Source organism: Drosophila ficusphila, unplaced genomic scaffold (genome assembly GCF_018152265.1).
Source record: "Drosophila ficusphila isolate 14025-0441.05 unplaced genomic scaffold, ASM1815226v1 contig_791, whole genome shotgun sequence".
NCBI lineage: Eukaryota > Metazoa > Arthropoda > Insecta > Diptera > Drosophilidae > Drosophila > Drosophila ficusphila.
Window position 1 is genome coordinate 5,705,773 of NW_025064737.1, and position 19,291 is coordinate 5,725,063.

Here is a 19,291-nt window from a genome sequence, read left to right on the forward strand (position 1 = left end):
CTATCACTTAAGCAAGTATTACTAAAGAACTTTAAGAGATTACTATGCCCTATTCAAGAACCCTAGTAACCCTTTTTTCCGCTCTTTATTATATACCATATATAGTCAGCACTGCAGGTAGTTATTATCAATACCGTTATTCAGACGGAGGCACGCGCGTTATGAATGCGAGTGTGTGTGTGTGTGTGTGAGAGTGTGTCGCAAATGGCGACCGCAAGTTGCGGATATTATCTGGAGGGTGTCACTTTGTCGGCAACAGATACTTAAGTGCTGTCCGGCAGCCCCAAGCGCCGCATTCCGGCGTAGTTTTGCCGGACTGTCGAGCGGAAGCACGCGACTACGGCGGAAATTGCTGCACATGCAACGCACGCGGCCAGCCACTTGGATATTTCCCCCTTTTCCCAGGGACCCCTTCACCGCCACCACCCATGGCATCGAGATGCCATCAACAGCCGGAGCTGGATTGCTTTCCCACTGGTTTCCCCCCGTTTTCGAGTTAACAAATTAAAGTAAAAATTACAATGCATCGCATGCCATAAATACGAAAGTTTAAGACCTTGACAGCCATGACCAATTGACCCAATTGTTTGCCCGTTTTTCCCGCACTTTGCATGTGCCGACGAGCTCCAGCGAAAGGTGATTGTGTGTGTGTTTGTGTGTGTGGGTGGGGGTTTGTTTTTCCGGGAAGGGAACGGAGGTGGGGAGTAAGCCCTTTCTGGCTTTTGAGTGCCCGAAACTGCAGCAGCCAACGTGAGAGTGGCCAAATTGAATTTGAAGCGCAGACCCAAGCCGAAACGAAATAGGGCAATATTCCCAAAGGCCTTAATCGCCGAGCCAACATTGACTTTAAGTTTGTTCCGAAGCGAAGAGAGTGGGTTGGCTCTCTTACAGTCCTGCTGCTCGGTTCTCTTGGCTGGTTTTTATCCGGCCAAGAGATCGGGTTTTTCGACTGGCGCTTCGGCAAACGGACACGACCTAGGCGAACGGAAAATGGAAAAGCGGCGCGCTTTCCTCGCCTGTCAGTTTGCCGCAGTCGAGCAAAGAACACGCAGCGCGCGGTGATTGTCAAGCCTTCGCGAGGATAACTCAGCCAGGATAACAATATCGAGCTCTCGATCCTTCGAGGGTCGGTCGAAAAGGTGGCCCAAAAGCAAAAGCGGAAAATTCACAAATTCACCAAACAAAAAGTGATAGTGAGTGAGTGTTCTTGTGTTTGTGTGTGAGTGGCATTATGAGCTAACTTCCGGCGAGCGGGGTCACCGCCTCCCACTCCGGCCACCCACTTTTTTGACCCGGTCCACGCGGATTGAGTTTGTGGCAAAGCCGCAAATGCAACCGCTAGTTGCGAATTCACAACGTGCCACGGGCAAAACACTGACACCTCCATCTCGTTTGGCCACCCAAAAATCCGTGTCCGTGTCCGGAGTAACCCGCAATCCGTAACCCGTTACCCCGTTACCCCGTTACGGGTATTCTGTATCCCGTATCCCGTATACCGTATTCCGTATCCCGTTACCCGTAAAGCGTTTCGTATCCGTATTCCGTGTTCGCGTCGCGGTTCGTTGAGCTGGCAGCCAAAAATGTCGGTTTAGTTGCGCCATCGCCATCGCCATCACCATTATCTATATGCACACGAAGCTGGCAGATAGTGCATCCTATATCCGCGGAACGTGTCGCCATCGCCACCGCTGGCCATGTAAGTGATATCCGTGTGGGTTTTTGAGTTGCCACCGTGCGTTGGTGGTGCCACCATAAATTACCTGGCAACTGACATGTTTCCGAATCGAAATGCAGTTGCGCCGCTCGCCTCCGGATAGGCAGGCACATTCGTAATTAAATTTCTGTGAATTTTATCAAAATTTACGACACTCCTGCAGCAGCAGCAGCAACAGCAGCAGCATCAGTCCTTCTCCTTTCACATCCTTTCGTCCTGTGGTGGTCCTCTGTTCAATAACAATAGAGCCATGTCGAAATCGAGCCGCGGGCCTTTTTGCAATGCTCCTGTGATACACGTTTTTGTGTCGGAAAATGCCGCAAAAACTAAAGGAAAACTCCATTAGGAGGCTGCAAAAGCCGCATGATTTATACAAGGGTCATGCATCATATTCCTCTAAACACGCCGACATATGTACGGCCTTGTGTATATAGAGAATATATCGAAAATGTTATTGATCTTTTTTTGGCAGATTTTTAGCTGCGGGTCAAGCAATCACAGCAGAGATTTGACCTCAAATAATAGATAGTGATTTCCCTGAAATATATAGCTTGTGTTGGGATGTTTTATGTTTCGGCAAGAAAGAATCCCAAATCCACAAAATATCAATTCGCATTTTAGCATTAACATCTAAGGATACTGAAATCCCTGCCCGGTAAATAGTTGCCTGCTTTTCGGATTAGTTTCCGCTGGTTGCCTGCCATAAATGTAGGCCATTACTTCTGTGCCACCCTCACCAGATCGCAATAAATCAAAGTTCTGCTTGCTCAAAATTAGTAAAATGCAAATAACATGACAATATTAATGATTTCGCCCGGGGACATGCACACACTGCACATAATAATAAAATATGAAACAGGGCAAATACGATTCGGCCGTATTCGGAATGTCTTAACGATATGACTGGCTGCCTGCGCAGTGACGGGAAATATCGAATACCCGGTGTTTTATCAATTGCCATATCGCGTGCTCAAGCGAGCAGAAATAAAAAAGCATAAAAAAAAGAACGAATATATACATACCTACATATTTGGTAAATGAATGTAGCGAAAGCGAAATTGTTGCGAGTGGCAGCCATCGAGTGGAACAATGGACTCCCGTTCCCTCAAAGTGTGTGAACCGTTTTGGCTAACAAGAAACCTGATAGCGACCCGCACAAAAGAGCACTTTCACTTGTTCAGTTCAGTTCAGTTTAGTTTAGTTCAGTTCCAGAATGGCACGGCCCTTCGCCTTCTGCCATTCGATGTCGGCCATTAGATATTTGCTACCGCTAATCGAAGTTTATGTTTTGCATTTATGTAACTCCCCCTAATATTTTTTGGCTGAAATGGGTGAGGGTTGGTTAGGAGCAAGGCCACGCCCTCGATCGACCCACTATCAACTAACGGCCTCGTTCTCATGTTGCGACTGTCAGTTTAATACAAATGAACTGTTTATGTTAATAAATGAGCTCACCGGTTTATGCCACACTCTAGAGTGGGGCAAGTCTCTCGAAGGGGGGCATTACATCATTAGAGCAACACCTGCTGTGTGTGTGTGTGTGTGTCTGTCCAGAGGAAGAGGGGAAGGGGAAGGGGGAGGGGGAGCGGGTGGGGGTGAGTGGCTCCCGGAGTGAGTGTGTGTCAATGTCAAGTGTGTCAATGCCCACGCATTGGACCCCGTGCCACCTCCTCATTTGGACCCTAGCAACGCTGCAAGCAAATTACAGCTAATTAACATTTCTTTTTTCAATTTGTGCCACAGATATTTGGCCAGGTTTCTCTAAAGGTATACACTCAACAAAACAACACAAAAGAACAATTAGTGAATAAATTAATATTAAAACCCTTGCTTATTGCATTTTTCTCATAAGATTAAATACCTTTATCAATCAACGCCAATCATTATACCGTTACTTTAAAGGCCTTTTGAAATGATTTATTTTCTCGAAATTCTAATTTATATTTAAGTGGATGAATTTATAAGGGTATGTACTGAAGAAATATGGTAAAAAGCTAAAAGTGAAAGTTGGAAACTATTAAGGCCGAAAAGCCAAAATGTAAGACTTAACGTATCTTTAATACAAATTAACGTTGCTCGGTACAACAATTGATTACAATTATTTTATTAAATTGCTCAAGAATTGCTTTAAATGATTTGACATCACTTAATGGATAAATAAAAGTCAATTTAAACTATAAAACTTTCACGTGACAGGTATCTTTTGCCAGCAGTTTTTGAAACTTAGGTGAAAATATTTTAAAGCGCTTAATTTGGATTAAAACATATTAAATTAGCTTTTTTTGGTGATCTGCTAAAAGTTACTGGTTTTCTCGCAGTGCTGTCAGCTGAAAGCCGCCCGTGAGAGTCTTTGCCGCTCTGTTGGGCGTTTAATAGCCGGAAATCTGTCTATTTCCGCTTGCCGTGGCGTTGATTATACTTAATAGATGACCGGCTGGAGCTCCCCTTCTCGGCTGGCTGCTAATTTTTCTTTTCTGCTGCTTTTTGCCTGATACTCGAGTATTAGTCGAGCTGTAATTATGCTCTAATTATATCCCATATGTGTGCAGGCGATGGTGTGTGTGCGAGTGTGTGTGTGAGTGCGCTTGTGTGCCTGTGGCGCAAAGAAAAATCTCTGCTCTGATGTAATTACAACCCGACGTGTAAAAAGCTTGAGTGTTGCCTCCTCCGCCCGACTGCGACTTAAATCCAGGATTCCTTTTTTTTTTTTGGTTTTTTCTGCTTCTCTGCAGGGAATTTGGGAGGCAGGTGGTGAAATCCAGATAGTGGAGGCCCCATTCGAAGGTCCTTTGAAGGGGCAGAGTGGCAGAGAGGCCGAGTGGCCGAGTGGCCTTGCATGTGTTTAATTGGGCTGTCACTTGTGTGAAATTATCATTGTTAACCGCAAATAATTGTCTACATTAAAACAAAAAATTTCAATTATGTTTTTTCTCTCGTTTTTTTCCAGGTGAACTGAAAAGCAAGCAATTAAAGCCGAAAAAACCAATTAATGACAAATAAAGGATAAATCGCAGAAGCGATTAATGTAAAGACAAAATTTAAATTAACGCCTAACTTTAACGATACATATCAATGTTAGTCTGATTTTAATTTAATACTATTAGAGCAACAAATGTTTAATAAACACCAATTTAAATAACGAATAATATAAAGTGCTCAAATTGATCAAAAATATCGAAGTTTGAAGAATATCCTAGAGTAATTTAATCGATTAAAAGTTCAGAGAACAGCAAGTGAAGCGTTTAAACAACAAACTCTGGTGGCAAAATAAATCCTTAATTAAATCGACTGTGCAGAAGAATGCATTTTAATTGAATGGAAATAACGAATCACGCGAGTTTTCCTATAAAACACGCACATTTCCTGCGCGTAAAATCGCTTTGTCATGTAATGTCTTTATGTCTTTATGCCTCTCAGCGGATCAAGAGCTTAGGCGATAAGCAAAAGCAGCTGGCTGGCTCTTTCTTGGATTTATATGCATAAATGAAAACACGCATGCTCCGGTTGTAAGCCAAAGTTGAAGGGGGCCTAGAATTTCATCGCACGGCGGATTAGCTGCAACATAAAAGGCGCAAAAACACAAAGCAAGAAGGAAATAGAAAGGAAAACTGGGGGAAAAGCCCAGCAGGAAGCTGCGATTTGGCGCCCTCCGTGACGTCAACAGTGTGTAAATGGGCAAGCAATTAAGCCGTTAACGATGTGCCCGCTCCCAGAGGCATCAAGCAGGTCCAGGACCTCTCCGATCCAGATAGCGATAAAACGTCAGATAGAGTCCTTTACGAGCATCAGCGAACCAATGAAAAATGCATTCAACTGCGCTGCGTCCAATGTCGCTGATTAATTCCAAGTAAGTTGATGAGCTTGTGCTTTTACGCTTCTTTTTACGAGTCCACTTGGCAACTTTACGGGACTGCCGAAGAACCAGCTAACGCGTTAATTTTCTGGTAATCATCAGGGTTTTAAAACCGAGAAAGTGGGGTTAAAATATAGTGTCGAGGTATGTGAAAAATCAGAGCTCTTTTGATGAAGGAAAAAACAAGATTTAAGTCACTTAGTTAAGAGTTTATTTCATTTTTTCAATTTGATTCCGCCGTGATGAGTTCCCCTATACAAAATATATATCTTAAAATGGGAAAGTATCTTAACAACTCAAATACTTTAAAACAGAAAATTAATTACTTGCTGGTGCTGGAAAATGTTAAATTTACCTGTTCAAAAAACACTTTATTTTTAGGAAATCAAGTTTTTCCTCCTTCTTTGTATTCGATTGCAAGCTAAGAGCAGATTAATTAATTTTAAAAATCCTCTCGGGGTAATTATGTAATTACGGTAGAAGCAAAATATTCTGCAATATTCTGGCTGCAAAAAACCTTGTTTTTTCCCGAATTTAATCTCTTTCATGTACAACGTGCAACATTGCATGCAACTCGTCTGGAAAAACAGCACCATGTCAAACTCATAATAAATTCTTATCCTTTATGCTCTTGCAACCGGCAATCAAACAATTTTCTGGAAAATGTTCCTCATTTTATATATGTAATTTCGTTTTTAAAATTAGATTACAGACATTTGCCTGTGGGTAGCGACCAAAATAGCAGCATACTCTCCAGCGCTCATCAAAAATGCGAGCGAATTTATAAAGAGATAGCAACGTGCCGGCAGCGAGAGGAGTTTCAGTTGGCTGGCGTTCCTATTATTGTTAGCCTGGCTGGCTGGGTTGTACTAAAAATACAACGTCAAAAATACGAGTTATTTCTGAAGGCAGGCAAGCGAATAGAACCGAACCGAATGGCAGGCGGCCTCAAGGTCTGTGCTTTCATAGAGTCTCTGCGTGAATTAAGTGCGGTGAGTGGACCTGGCATTTTGTTTGCCAAAAATCAGACGACCAGACAAATACATGCATAACTTGAAAGCGAAATCTTGGCAGCACGGCCCAGAAAGTCATCTAATTCTCTCAATTCAAACACTTTTACCTAAGCCGCACTCGCACTCGCACACAAGCCCAAACACCAAACATCGGAGCTTGTTTGTTGGCAGCCATTGAAAAGTGGGTAAACTGAATGCGAAAGCCAAGCCCAGTTGATGTCTGCACTGCGAAAACAAGTTAACGAGTTATTTAGAGAGTGAATGTGCTATGAAGAACCTATTCATAAAAGTTAAGGACTATTTTAATGAACCATCTTAAGTGTGAGGTTGTATCTCATATTTATTGCTCTATTAAAGTTTTCTTGAAGTGTTTTTAACAGTTTTGGAAGTCATTTTTCTAGAAACGATTAAATTTATCAAAAGCAAAAAAGGATTCTTAATTTGAAAGGCTTATCAGCATTTAAACATTAAACATTTGAATTTAAAAAAATTTATATTTTGTTTTGAAGATTTATATCTTGTTTTAAGTGTTCGTCTAATTTGTTGCTTAACTGGTCGTATTTTTAGTTTCGGGTAATTGGGTCGTATACGTCATTTAAGAATAGAATAACTTGATATGTGGAAACTTTAGCATGCCAGCTCAACTGAAGTGAATGCTTGCAGTCCAAATATTTAATGATATAGTACGTCGTAGTTTTAACCAAAGCACTTTATGATACCCTTAAAATTAAACTTCGCCAGTGAATCATATTTAAAAAAACTTCTGCCTTTGAACTGCAATCATTTTGAGCTGACTATAATGCTCTGAAATATCGCTTGTAAGTAGGAGATACTTGATTTTTTACTCTGTGTGCCGACATCGAGAGCCGGGAAGTGAAAAGCCCGGCCTAAAACAGGCAATTCATAGGCAACTGGGCTGCCAGCTCGGATTCAATGGCGCTCATTCACCGGCTTAGAGACTTACCCATCGGCAGGAAAAGTGGAAGGGGGGTAAAAGTGTGGCATACACATGTGTGGGCGGGAATGAGGGTGGTGTATAAATCAAGCACACACACACAGATATGCACACACTAGTGGGCGGGAAAAGAGACCGCCCACCAAAGCTGCAGCCGATGGCGCTTAAAGGCATTTTCGCAAAAGTTTTTGACTTGAGCATTTCAATCGCCTGTTTTATTGCTCACATATTTTATGCCGTTTATGCTCAAAATTCAGCTCAACATGCGCGACTTTGGCTTCGCACACACATAAACAGCAAGGAGCAAGGAGACTTTCGCCTGTCTGTCCGCCTGAGTATTTGTGTTGGTGTGTGTGTATGTCTTTGTATCGGTGTGTGTCCTGCGGCGTTGAGCAAGCAACTCTTGCCAGCACTGAGGAAAAACCGCATTGCGGCACATTATGCGCGCTGGAATTCCCTCAAGTCCCTTTCATTCCCAGAAAAGAAGGAGGGAAAACGCAGCCGCGAAAGAAATGCGCAAATGTTTGACGGCACCCTCGCTCCCCGATCTCCGCCCTCCCTCCCCTTTTTTGGGGGCGTGGCAGGCAGTTGGACATGGCTATTTGGTTGCATTTTCCCGCCGCCTGATAAACTCTGAGCCTCCCAGTGTTTGCCTTGCGGTTTTCCGTTTGTTTTACCGTGCTTTGCTCTACATCAACAACAAACAAAAAACTACAACTAATTAATGTTTTTGTGCGTGAAAATGTATTTTAATTGTGCACCTGCTGCTGCCGACATTGCGGTTGGGTAAATATTAATGTTGCCTCCTGTGCGTTGACATTGCTTTAAATCCCGTCTGCCGACGACATTTTGGCCCTTTGCCTTTTGGCAGGAAAGGCAGGCTTACGGACTGGGAACTGGGCCTTCCACTTTTGATTGAAACGGTTGTCAAGTTTATTTGCCGGAGGCCCCCCAAAAATGATTTGCCAGGCAGGCCGGCAACAATGTAAACACTTTTGTGTGCGCCCGTGTCCTCAGCAAAGATGAGAGGAATCCGGAGGAAGCCGACACGGCCATGAGAAAGGACTCAAAGGCTTCTCGGCCTTAGCTCGGTTCAATTAAGACAAAGCTGCACTGGCCGACTCACATATTGATTTTCATTCACTAATGAAAAGTGAACATAAAAAGCAAAAGACACTTAACCCTTTTATTGAATCGGCCACGCAATCTGCCGATGACGTCAGATACTGCCTGACTAACGGAGAACTCGCCGATCGACTGACTGACTGACAAACTGACAAACTGAGAGACTGACTGGCTGATGGACTGACGGACTGACAGACTGGCGACTGAATTTCCCGACAGCACCGGCAACAACTTGGTTCAGCGCCTCCCGAGTGGCGGCCCTCGCCCACTGAAACAACACTTTAAAAACAAGGCACTGACACACTAAAGGAGCGTGTGCACACTGAGAAAAATATGTATGCGAATGACAAGTGGGGCTTTTAATTTTAAATAATATTTTTATTCCAAATTGTCCAAATTCCAAATCTGTAAAATTATATTTAACATTGGCAAGCGTTTTAATTTTGTCATATATTTTACATGATTATTCTAAAGTCTTTTCTTAATTTCCTTTAAAAATCTGATAAAATGGTCTTGTTATATAAAATTTGAGAAGATGGGTTCCAATTTCGAATTCCCTTTCCATTGCTATTTCTTCAGAATCATTCAAATTATGGGTTGTAATTAAACCAATGAACCTTTAATTAAATTACTATGGAAATTATTGATTTCCGTTGGTGTTTTTCTGCTCAGTGGCAGTGAATGTCAGTGTTTGAGGACGTGTTCGTGTCTGACTGCCTCTTGAAGCGCACACAGCACGCCTCTGGTTGAAAAGGGGCTTTTAACCCACATAATAATTACTGTAGTGAAAGGTTACCGCGGTCGAATGCGAACAGTTCGAGTCGATAATTGCAGCGGCTGTTTGGGCCTTGGCAAGCGATTGTTAAATATGACTATTTGCAGAGCGCTGTCTTATAATCGGGTACTACTAATTGCGCCAGGCATTCCCCCATATGAAGTCGGGGGAGCTCCTTAATTGTGGAGCTACGCATGGATAGCTCTGAATTCGGTTTTCTCTCGTTTTTTATTTTGGTATTTCCTCGGGAATTTGGTAGTTGGTTTTTCGCATTCGCGATTGAGTGAGTAAGCAATGCGCGGTCGGCTGCATGTGCCACTTCCGCTTGATAGCGTCATGGTTCCGGCTCCGTATCCGTATCCGCGTGGCAAGTGGAGAGTGGGTGGCAACCGAAATCACCCACTGGCTTTTTTTCGGATTCCAGGACAACTGCTGCAACTGCTGGAATAGAACAACGATTGCGTGACACTCGCGCGTTAGTCGCAAAATGCGTTTGTTTTTGCGAGGAAATGCCACATTGAGACCGCTTTTGGTATTCCTCACTATGTTCGCAGGACTTTATTAGTTGTTTGTCTGCGGGACAGGCGCACGCCAAGTTTTATGATAGACCAACTATTAATAGTTCCCCCCAGCAAATGCGGGACAACTTTTCACATTAATTTGTATAATTTGAACTATTTTGTTTAATACTCGAAAGGTACTTATGCATTTGCTTAAAACTCCGCCTTTGCAGGACGGCTGACCACTTGGCGCTGAAATGTAGGCAACACTTTAATCCCGGAGTCCCCAAGGAACCTTCCTTTGGTTGCATTTAATATGAGTTTGGGTGTGTTGGAGCGGGAGAGTGTGTTTGAAAGTAGAAAATGCATTTAGTATGCAAACAAAATGGGCACAAAACTGTCGTTACTTATGCAAACCTAACTTCTGCTCTTTAGAAATTATTATTTCGCTCCTTTCACATTCGCCTTCTCTGCTTTTTTGTTTATTTCATCCAGTCCGTTGTTTCTCTTGCTGTTGGTTGTTGGTTGTTGCCAGTTGGTTTGCATTTCCGTCTTTATGTTTGCCCACTCGCACACAGACGCACTGCCACCAACACTCTTACACTCACACGCACACAAGCGCAGACCACACGGAAGTGGAGACGCATAATGAGCGGCCGGAGCATTTGGCCCGCTTCCTTCCGTCTTCTCCGCTGCCATTTAAATTGTGCAAGCTGCATCCCTTCGCCCGGACGGCTTTAACCCTTGACGCGTCGTTAAACACAATTATTACGTCAATAACATAAAGGGACTTCCAAAAATGAAGCTTCAATTTTGTTAAATAAAGAACTTCCATTTTTGCCTGTTTTTAACTTGACCGGTAAAAATAAAGGAAAAGGTATTTTTAAATACCGTTTATTAAGTATATATAGTTTTAAGAGGTTAAGAGTTGTTTAATTTTATTGAAAGTAATTTTCACCACAGAGTAAATCTGACTTCTGTTAGCTTTTGCATTATTAACATATTTCTAATCATACAAAACAATTAACACAATGGACAATGGATTTAAGCAAAAAGCTATGTAAAAACAATAACAAAATTAAATGTACTATTTTATTTGTTTTTTTTATCATATAGTTTAAAATAATATATAGTTTTTTGTTTAACTAAATCTTTTCATTGCTACATTTTTTATTGTTAATGTGTTTTTTTAAATATGTTCTTTAAATTGTATAATAATTTTAAGTCAAACAAAACACATAACACAACCCATAAAAAACATAAACAAAACTGAATGGCTAAATTATAAACAGGTAAACTGTTTAGATAGCGGAAACATTTGTTATCTTAGTTTACCGTTTAATTAAAATGTTTAAGCAAATGCGTTGCGTAACGAAGGGTTAAGCCAGCATTAGGTTGAATTGCCAAGGGCTGGCTTAAAGTCATCGCCTGGTGCCATCAATTAAAGCCAAATACTTTGTGCCGTGCGCCGGGGAAATAAAGAGGAAAAAATGTATAACGCCCATTGACGTGGCCCGGGATTCAGGGACAAAGCCTGGCGCCCCGTCACCAAATGAATGGCCACCTGACAGGCATCTATTAAGCCGGCTTGGAGTGGGCCCATTCTGATGGGACTGGCTGCTATGAGTGGCATGGCTGGTGAGGATGGTGGGGCAAGAGGGCTGGCTAATTTGCCACAGGCCTGCGGCCATCCACTGCGTTGTCTGCGACTGTCCACGCGGGGTGGAGTCCGTAGTTGGAAATTATATGGCGCGGGAATCATCAACGAGTCGCCATCTCAACAATCACTTTCCAAATATGTCAACATAATTAATTTTCAATTATCCCAGTGACATTTGCCGCACACACATACACACACACCAACACGCTCATACACTCGGCCACTTGGAATCGAGCTAATTGGGAGGGGCCTTTGGGGGGCAAAGTGGGCGTGGCCTATTATTATTAATGGCAGAGCTCGCTTTTGCCGACGACCCTCTGGTGTCATTTAGTATAATTGAGCGGCGTTTGATGGAAATAATTCACAATCCCGCTGGCTCACAATCGAGAAAGTAAATTATTTTTGATGGTCCTGCTGATGTTGATCGATTAATCACGATGCCAAATGCCGATTCATAGTTTTTGAGAAGAAATAATGTACTGTCTGTTGACCCCTCGATGAACCTGACCCAATGCCAAACCGCAGAAAGGTGACAAGTCTGTGGTTTTCCTGGCGTGCGTGTGTGTGCACGATTTAATGGCAGTCCATCAATTTGACGCCTCCGGATTGGGCCAAAAGCAAAAGCCATGCCGATACGGACTGAGTCAACAATCGTTTCGTGCCGCATCTTCATTCTCAGTCGAAAACGTGTCTGCCGTTGGGAGACATGGCATTTACCCAAATTAAATTGGAGCTTCAAAGACCTTTTTATCACCTGGCGTTAATCAAAATTCAAAACCCGGTAAATGTAGCGGAAGTAATGAGAAACGCTCGAGGAGCCGAATCGGATCGGATTGGTATCCATTCCAGCCGGTTGCCTCGTTTTTCGGCCTGGCCCGGGTAGTTGGCTTAATCATCGCCTCCGGCCTGGTGTTAAACCGCAAATGTATCGCAGCGATGGAGTCGGAGCTTTCTTGCCAGCTTGGATGCACTGACAAAAAACACTAAAATACCTATGAAATAGTTTCTCTTAATTAAAGGTAAAAATTCAAACTAAGTATTTTTCGCTTTCAATAGCTAGCTTTTGCTAAATATTTTAACGTATTATAAAATGTTTTGTTTACTATCAATAACACTCATCCGAATATGATGGGATTTTTGCTAAATTATGAGATATGATCAATGCAGTTCTATTTAAATAACAAAAAAATTTCGTGCACTTATTTTTTGTAGGTCATTTGTAGGACAAGAAGGCAAAAACGTTATATTTTACCTTTGCATTAAATTGCTAATTTAACAAAAAGTATGAATTATAAAATTTACACAATATTAGCATAGAATTTAGTGGATAAAGTAAATAAATAATTTGTTAATTACGTTTTTATAGTGTACTGCCTTATCATATTGATTGCATATTTATAAAATGACTAAATTGCCTGATAATCGTTTTCAAGAAAACTTATTAAACACGAGGAAACATTCACATTATTATTTTGCTTAGTGTAATTACGGATTTGGCAAGCTTCTTGTCTGGCGCTTTGCTTTCCGGCTTGCATAATAAATGTCACAGCTCACGACTGCGAAGGCGAATGGCAGCGGAATGAACTACAATGGCTAAGAGGACGCGAAGAAGGACGAGAATGGGAATGAGAATGGGAATGGGAATGGGAATGAACAGTGGCAGGGGCAAAACAAGTCGCTTAACAAGCAACAGCAACTACTTATGCTCAGGTGGAGTCCCGCAAAGGAGCACAATGGGTAGGAAAAAATGGCAAATGGCAGAAAAGGAATCTTAACCGGAATTATTCATAATGTTCAGGAGGCACGCATACATTTGCATTTCACGGATGCGAGTGTCACTATAGAGACGACGGTTGGAGCGGGGCGGGGGCGGGGATACATTAACATGCCGCCTGAAATGGAAACATTTCGGGCCGGGGTGACAGGATCGCCGGAGATATGGGGATACGGAGATATACGGGTGGCGGGATAACCCCGATACACGGGCCCAGCCAAGCAAGTCATTCAATTTAGCCACCAGACATTCACACACACGCACACACACACACATTGCCGAAATAGGGACACCCACAGACATACACTAATAAAAGTGAAAAAGGACGTGAGCAACGCTCTCGGAATTTCAAACATGTTGCATCTCCGTCAGCTCGCAATCAGTCGAAACTAAACGAGAGTGTTTTCAAAAGGGCGTGGAAACGCTGAAAGCGACTGGAACAACAAAAACAAAAACAAAAACAGTTGAAACAGGAAGCTAAACATTCAGCGGAATCAGCAAGACAAACAGAAGGACAGCTGAAAAAAAATAAAATCAACAAAAAATGGAAGCGCAACAAAAGGAGACAAATAATTAAAGTAAAAGTTTCCTTCATCAGTTTGCTTATTTTGTATTCACTTTTTGTCAAATGTACTCGGGCTAAGGTACTTTACTTTATCTGTGTGGGTGGTTTCTAAAAATGTTCTTACTTTTTATTGGACTTGACCTTGTTCTTGGTGATATCTAAACATTGTTTGTAGCAGAAGGGCAAAAGTTGCTACGCCACCAGAGGTTGAAACCCTTAAATCCTAGTAAAGTATGATCAAATTAAAATAAACATATTGTTAAACACTTATCGTTAGATAAATATTATTATTATTTTAATAGTTCTTAGTGTTTGATTTTTTAGGATTTGGGTATATAAAAAATATAAACCATTAAATATAGTATTTTGCAATACACAGTGTAGATTGTTTACCATAGCACCTCATTCTTTTATGTAAAAATGGAATTTTAGAGCATTCAACATTCATTGCTTCTAAGTAAACATTTGAGCCCGGTTCTTATTCATTTCACGTTGATTTTTGTGGCTGGGTCAGAAGCTCTTATCAGACGGGCCAGGAAGAATTCATCAAGGTCAAAACGTTGATGGCCTCTGCTTCCTGCGCCTCCTGCTCTGCGCCCCATCGCCATGGATTCGGTGGTTAGGTCAGGTTCCGGAACTTTTCCTTTCCGTTTTTTTTTTTTTTTTTTTTTTTTTTTTTTTTTTTTTGGTTTTTTTTTTTGGTTTTTTGTGCTGCCTTGTGGCTTGTCTGCTTCGGCTGACTGCCTTTGACAACGGCTCCAATGACTCGTTGGCAGATGGCTGTCGGTTTTTCGGGGAGATTGGGCTGCAAACCGCGTCTTGTTCTTCCTTCGGGTTCAGTGTTTATCGGCGGGCCAAAAAAGTAATTTCTTAAAAAAGTTTAGCGTGACCGGGGCCAAAAGGGTCGAAAATCGGCAAAGAGTGTCAAGTGTTATTGACGATTTGTTGATGATGTGACACAAAGAGTGGGCGAAAGACTGAGAAAAAGACTGAGCAAAAGGTATGCGAATGTAAATTGGGAAAGGGTAGCATCCTTTGTAGTAACTCGTCTCGTTTGTCCAACTCCGGAATTTCCATTGCATATGCTTAGCACACAAAGGGAGTTTTCCCTGTTTTGTCCTTTGCCGCATTCCCTTTTCTAATGCTTTGGTCCAAGGAATAGGAATAAGGGATAAGGTATGTCCAGGACTTTTTCGCTGTCATGGAGGTGAAAGCGTGGCAGCACAATGAAAGCTTGGCAATCGAAAATAGAATACCCTATTATTAAAAAATAATACAAAGGGATTTTACAACCATAAATATATTTGTTTTTTTTGTTTGTTTGATATGGAATCTTTTTATATGAAATCACACACAACATACTAAGAATTCATAGTCCTAAATGTAAGTGGGATGACTTTCTTGTGGATGATAAAAAGAGAAACTAAAACTAGAGAAAGGATGTTTTCTTTTTTTTAAATTACCTTTTGAAATGTCAGCAAAACGAAGAAAGGTGAAACCTTTGATAATTTGTGTCTCAGAAGTCAGGGCTCTGCATATATAAACTAGAATTTTCTGAAGTCGTAAGGACCCTTTTCAGGCTGTCACAAACACGTAGAGGAACAGCATATACCCAATATTAGATGGAAAAGTGACGGCCGGGAAAGCAATGTCCAAGGTAAAAACGCAGAGCACGAAACATCTTTTCAGTGCGATAACAGAAATATTCCGCCATTCAGGCGGACACGAGGCACGTAACAGTTTTATCTCTTATTCAAAGTGCTGGCCTTGCCGTGGGTGTAAGTAAACTTCTGGCCGACAGTGTAAGCCGCCGCCCAAAAAACTTTTCAAGTGTTGAGCAATAATCAGAAAGGCTGGACGAACCAACGCACGCCCCCTCTTCACCCGCCTTTCATCGCAAATGCCCTCTGTCCTGGTGGAAAAGTTTTCGTGTTCCGGGCATTGCTTAAATGGGTTTATGGGTTCATTTGCAGTTGTAATAGGCGTTGAAATGCCGGGGATTGTGGCCCTTTCAGCCGCCGCCTCTTTGTTTCCTTTCCCATCCACGGGATTTCTTATCCGCACCTCTAATTCGCTCCTTCATCTCCTTGATGGGCTGCAAATGAGGGCCAAGCTCCAAAGTTAATTACACTTTGACCCCGAGCGTCACGCAACCCGCAACCAGCTAACTCGCCATTTTTTACATTTTTATTTACGGCCTTAGAAGTTCCGGCCTGTCCTCCGCAAAAGTTTAGAGCACATAAACAGTTTTGTATTTCAATTAACCCAATGGACACGCCACGAAATCAATCCAAACCGAATCATAGGACCCAAGGAGCATGGCAGCCGATGAAATGAATCAAATCAAATATTTATTGTTTTCGATCCAATAAATTTTTATCACTCACCGGGTAGCTGGCGAATGGCCAGCAACGTGGGCGTGGTAGGTGCGAAACATCCAAGTGACAACGCCGCCGGCGACAGCGCACATTCGCTTTCACTTACAGAAGGCTTTTACACAGAAGGCAAAACAGAAAAAAAATCGAAAAAAAAATTGGCAAAAAATAATAATCATAAAATGGCGGATGAAATTCACAAATAAATGCGAAAACGAATACAAATCAAGCCCGGCCCTTCGGCATATGAGTGGGTGGTAAAAGGGGGAGGGATTGAAAGGTGGGTGGGATTCTGGGGTGTTTATGCGTGAGCCGAAAATGCGAGCATAAAGAATTTGCAATTTAAAAGGGATTTACTGCGCCTCGTAAAACAAACACAATAAAAGATCAAACGACATGACAGGCTAAGGCCTGTGTCCCTGACCCCTGACCCCTGACTTCGGCCCCCTCGGGCTCCAAAAAATGTCAAAGGATGGGGCACAAATGTGCGACATCAAGGCAGCGACAACAGATACGAGGCCGAAAGATGGCAAAATAAAAGTAAAGCCGAATTTGGTGTGACAACTTTGCAGCCAACGAGATCGAGATGGATATGACAGCACCATATATGTATATATACATATGCGTGGAAGTGGGCTAACGCACACCCACACACACATATATACAAAATCCAACACACGAAGGGAGCTCGGCGAATTGTTTTTCCTTGGCTTCAGCTGCCTGCCACTGTTGACGTTTTAATCGAATCAATCCGGCAGCCGAGCGTGCCGAAAAAAGTTATAAACTTGTTGGCAGTTGGACTGAGAGTTCATGTCCTCGATTCTCCCCCCTCTCCCTGCTACCAATGCGGTTTTGGCCCGAATTAGGGCCAAGATTGGGTGGCCCGCACACATGGGGCTGCTGCTGCTGCTGCTTCTCTATTTCTATCTGGCAAGCTAATTTGCGCAACAATATAAAAGTTGTTTGCTTGTTTTCCCCATTTTAGGAGTCAGCCTGTTTGGAAAGCATTCCATGCAAAATCAAATGAATTTCGGTTGTCCCTGTTCCGGGTCCGATGTGCAAATGAAAATTACTAGCCCAGCTATGATTTGATTTTTTTATTCTTGGTGGCTCTTCCTGTGGGTGAACTTCCCTAGCTCAGCTAATCAAATACGAAAAGCTACCAAAATATATATTTTGCTTTAGTCTGAATATAGATACCCTCCAACTTACATACATATTTATATCTGTATAATATTATTCAGTTAGGATTTTTAATTTGATTTATATAATTTTTCTAATTAATGATTTTTAATTACCATTATGTGTCTGTACCCCGAAAAATAAAAATTCAGATATACCAAAGACCTCTTTTTGAACTTGGACTGAACAGAGTATACATTTTAAATCACAATTTCGAAATGGAAGCAGAGTTGTTACAAAAATATCACATTCTATTTCAGGCCAAATATAAAAGTTGTAAAGAAAGTAAGGACCAATGCCTAGGATTATTTTTATTAAATTTGGTCTTAAATTATTCCTAGTAAATGAAAACCAATTCCTTGCTGACCATTACTGGCATTGTTTGGCCAAATCACCAGAAATATGTTGAGGAACTCCAGTAAGTCAGCTTAGTTTAATTGCCAAATGTATGTTGGTTTTGGGAATGACAGACAATGCCTTATCAAACCGGCAACAAATCAAATTTACCGAGCTCAAAATTAAATTTAATTGACAACTCATTGAACCAGACTCTTGCCATTCAATTATTTCTGCTGTCTACCGCAGAAGCGTCCAAACAAATGTCAAATGATGAACATCGTACGTGCATTTCTGTCTGGACGACTGGGTTTGGGGGATTAATTCGTAATTTAATAAGCTTGTCTGCAATTATGCAAAATAAATAAATTAGAAATGCGGCGACGGATAGGCAACTTCGCCGACGTGGGGGCATTATTGCACATGAGCAAGGGAGTGCGATGAGTGGCGCGCTCGAGTAAACAAACCACAGACTTAATCCAATTAATGTCGAATTTAAATGCTCGAGACGATTTGGCATGCCCTGACAGGCAGCTCATCCCAACTCGATTGGCCATCGAGGGGTTAAGGGGGTCGGGATCGGGACATCGGGACATTGGGACATCGGGGGAGTTGGAGCTAGCGATTCACATTTCAGCTTGCAGCCACAACCGCATCGTGTACGAGTTACTCCTGGGAACGTGGTGGAAAAAAGGCAACTTTTTCTGCGACGTAGATAGTTTTTCCTAACAGCTCATGTGTGTGGGGGCGTAGCAAGAGGCGTGGCAGCATGCAGACTCTATACTCTATACTCTACATTCTACTCAGCACGTAGACAGCCTCTCAACGAAATCATGCACCGAGAAAAATTGTTACATGGTTGGTTTGGACTATGAAAAACCACAAAAAATAAATACAAAGTTTTATAAAAACCAATCTAAAGAACTGGTTGAGAAATAATATAAAAGCAACCGCATATATTTGAAAACTTTAAGCATCTGATTAGATCTTAAGATTGAAACAGACAATTTTGTAAATTTATATCGTGGAACAATAATTAAAAATCGGTGATTTAAAATATTCAAATATTATTAGGACACGAAAATCTTCATAAAGAAAAACTTTATTTTCTATGAAATATAGATAAATCTAAATATAGGGTGCCTTAGGTTGTAGTTTGAGGTTTATTGTGTTGAACAAAATTCTTATTAAATGTAAATTCTTTATTGACTCTATGAATTTGTTTTTCTCAGTGTGCGTGTGTGCAGGGCGGGAGGATAGGTAATGCGTCATGTTCGAGTTTATCGTTGGGGCCCCGAAATTGCCATACTGGGTGGAAAAGAACAGCCAGATAGATAGCCCCCTATCCAAGTCCTTTGCTGCAGGGACGTGAGTCGAGCCTGGTCTCCTGATGACTCGACTGTGGCCAGAGAAAGGAGAAGCAGGCTCGGGGAGCAGACGGGCCGTGGCCAATGTCGGCGGCAA

The 19,291-nt window shown here is 42.0% G+C and overlaps 1 protein-coding gene across 1 annotated transcript in view; it reads left to right on the top strand.

Annotated features, from left to right (window-relative positions):
* Nucleotides 1–1,208: 1,208 nt before the first annotated feature.
* Nucleotides 1,209–19,291, top strand: part of LOC108093344 — a 116,065-nt gene continuing 97,982 nt past the window's right edge. The window contains exons 1-2 of the mRNA XM_017193347.2: nucleotides 1,209–1,696; nucleotides 4,662–5,561. The gene's annotated coding sequence lies outside the window, so the exon portion shown is untranslated. The remainder of the gene's footprint in view (nucleotides 1,697–4,661; nucleotides 5,562–19,291) is intronic.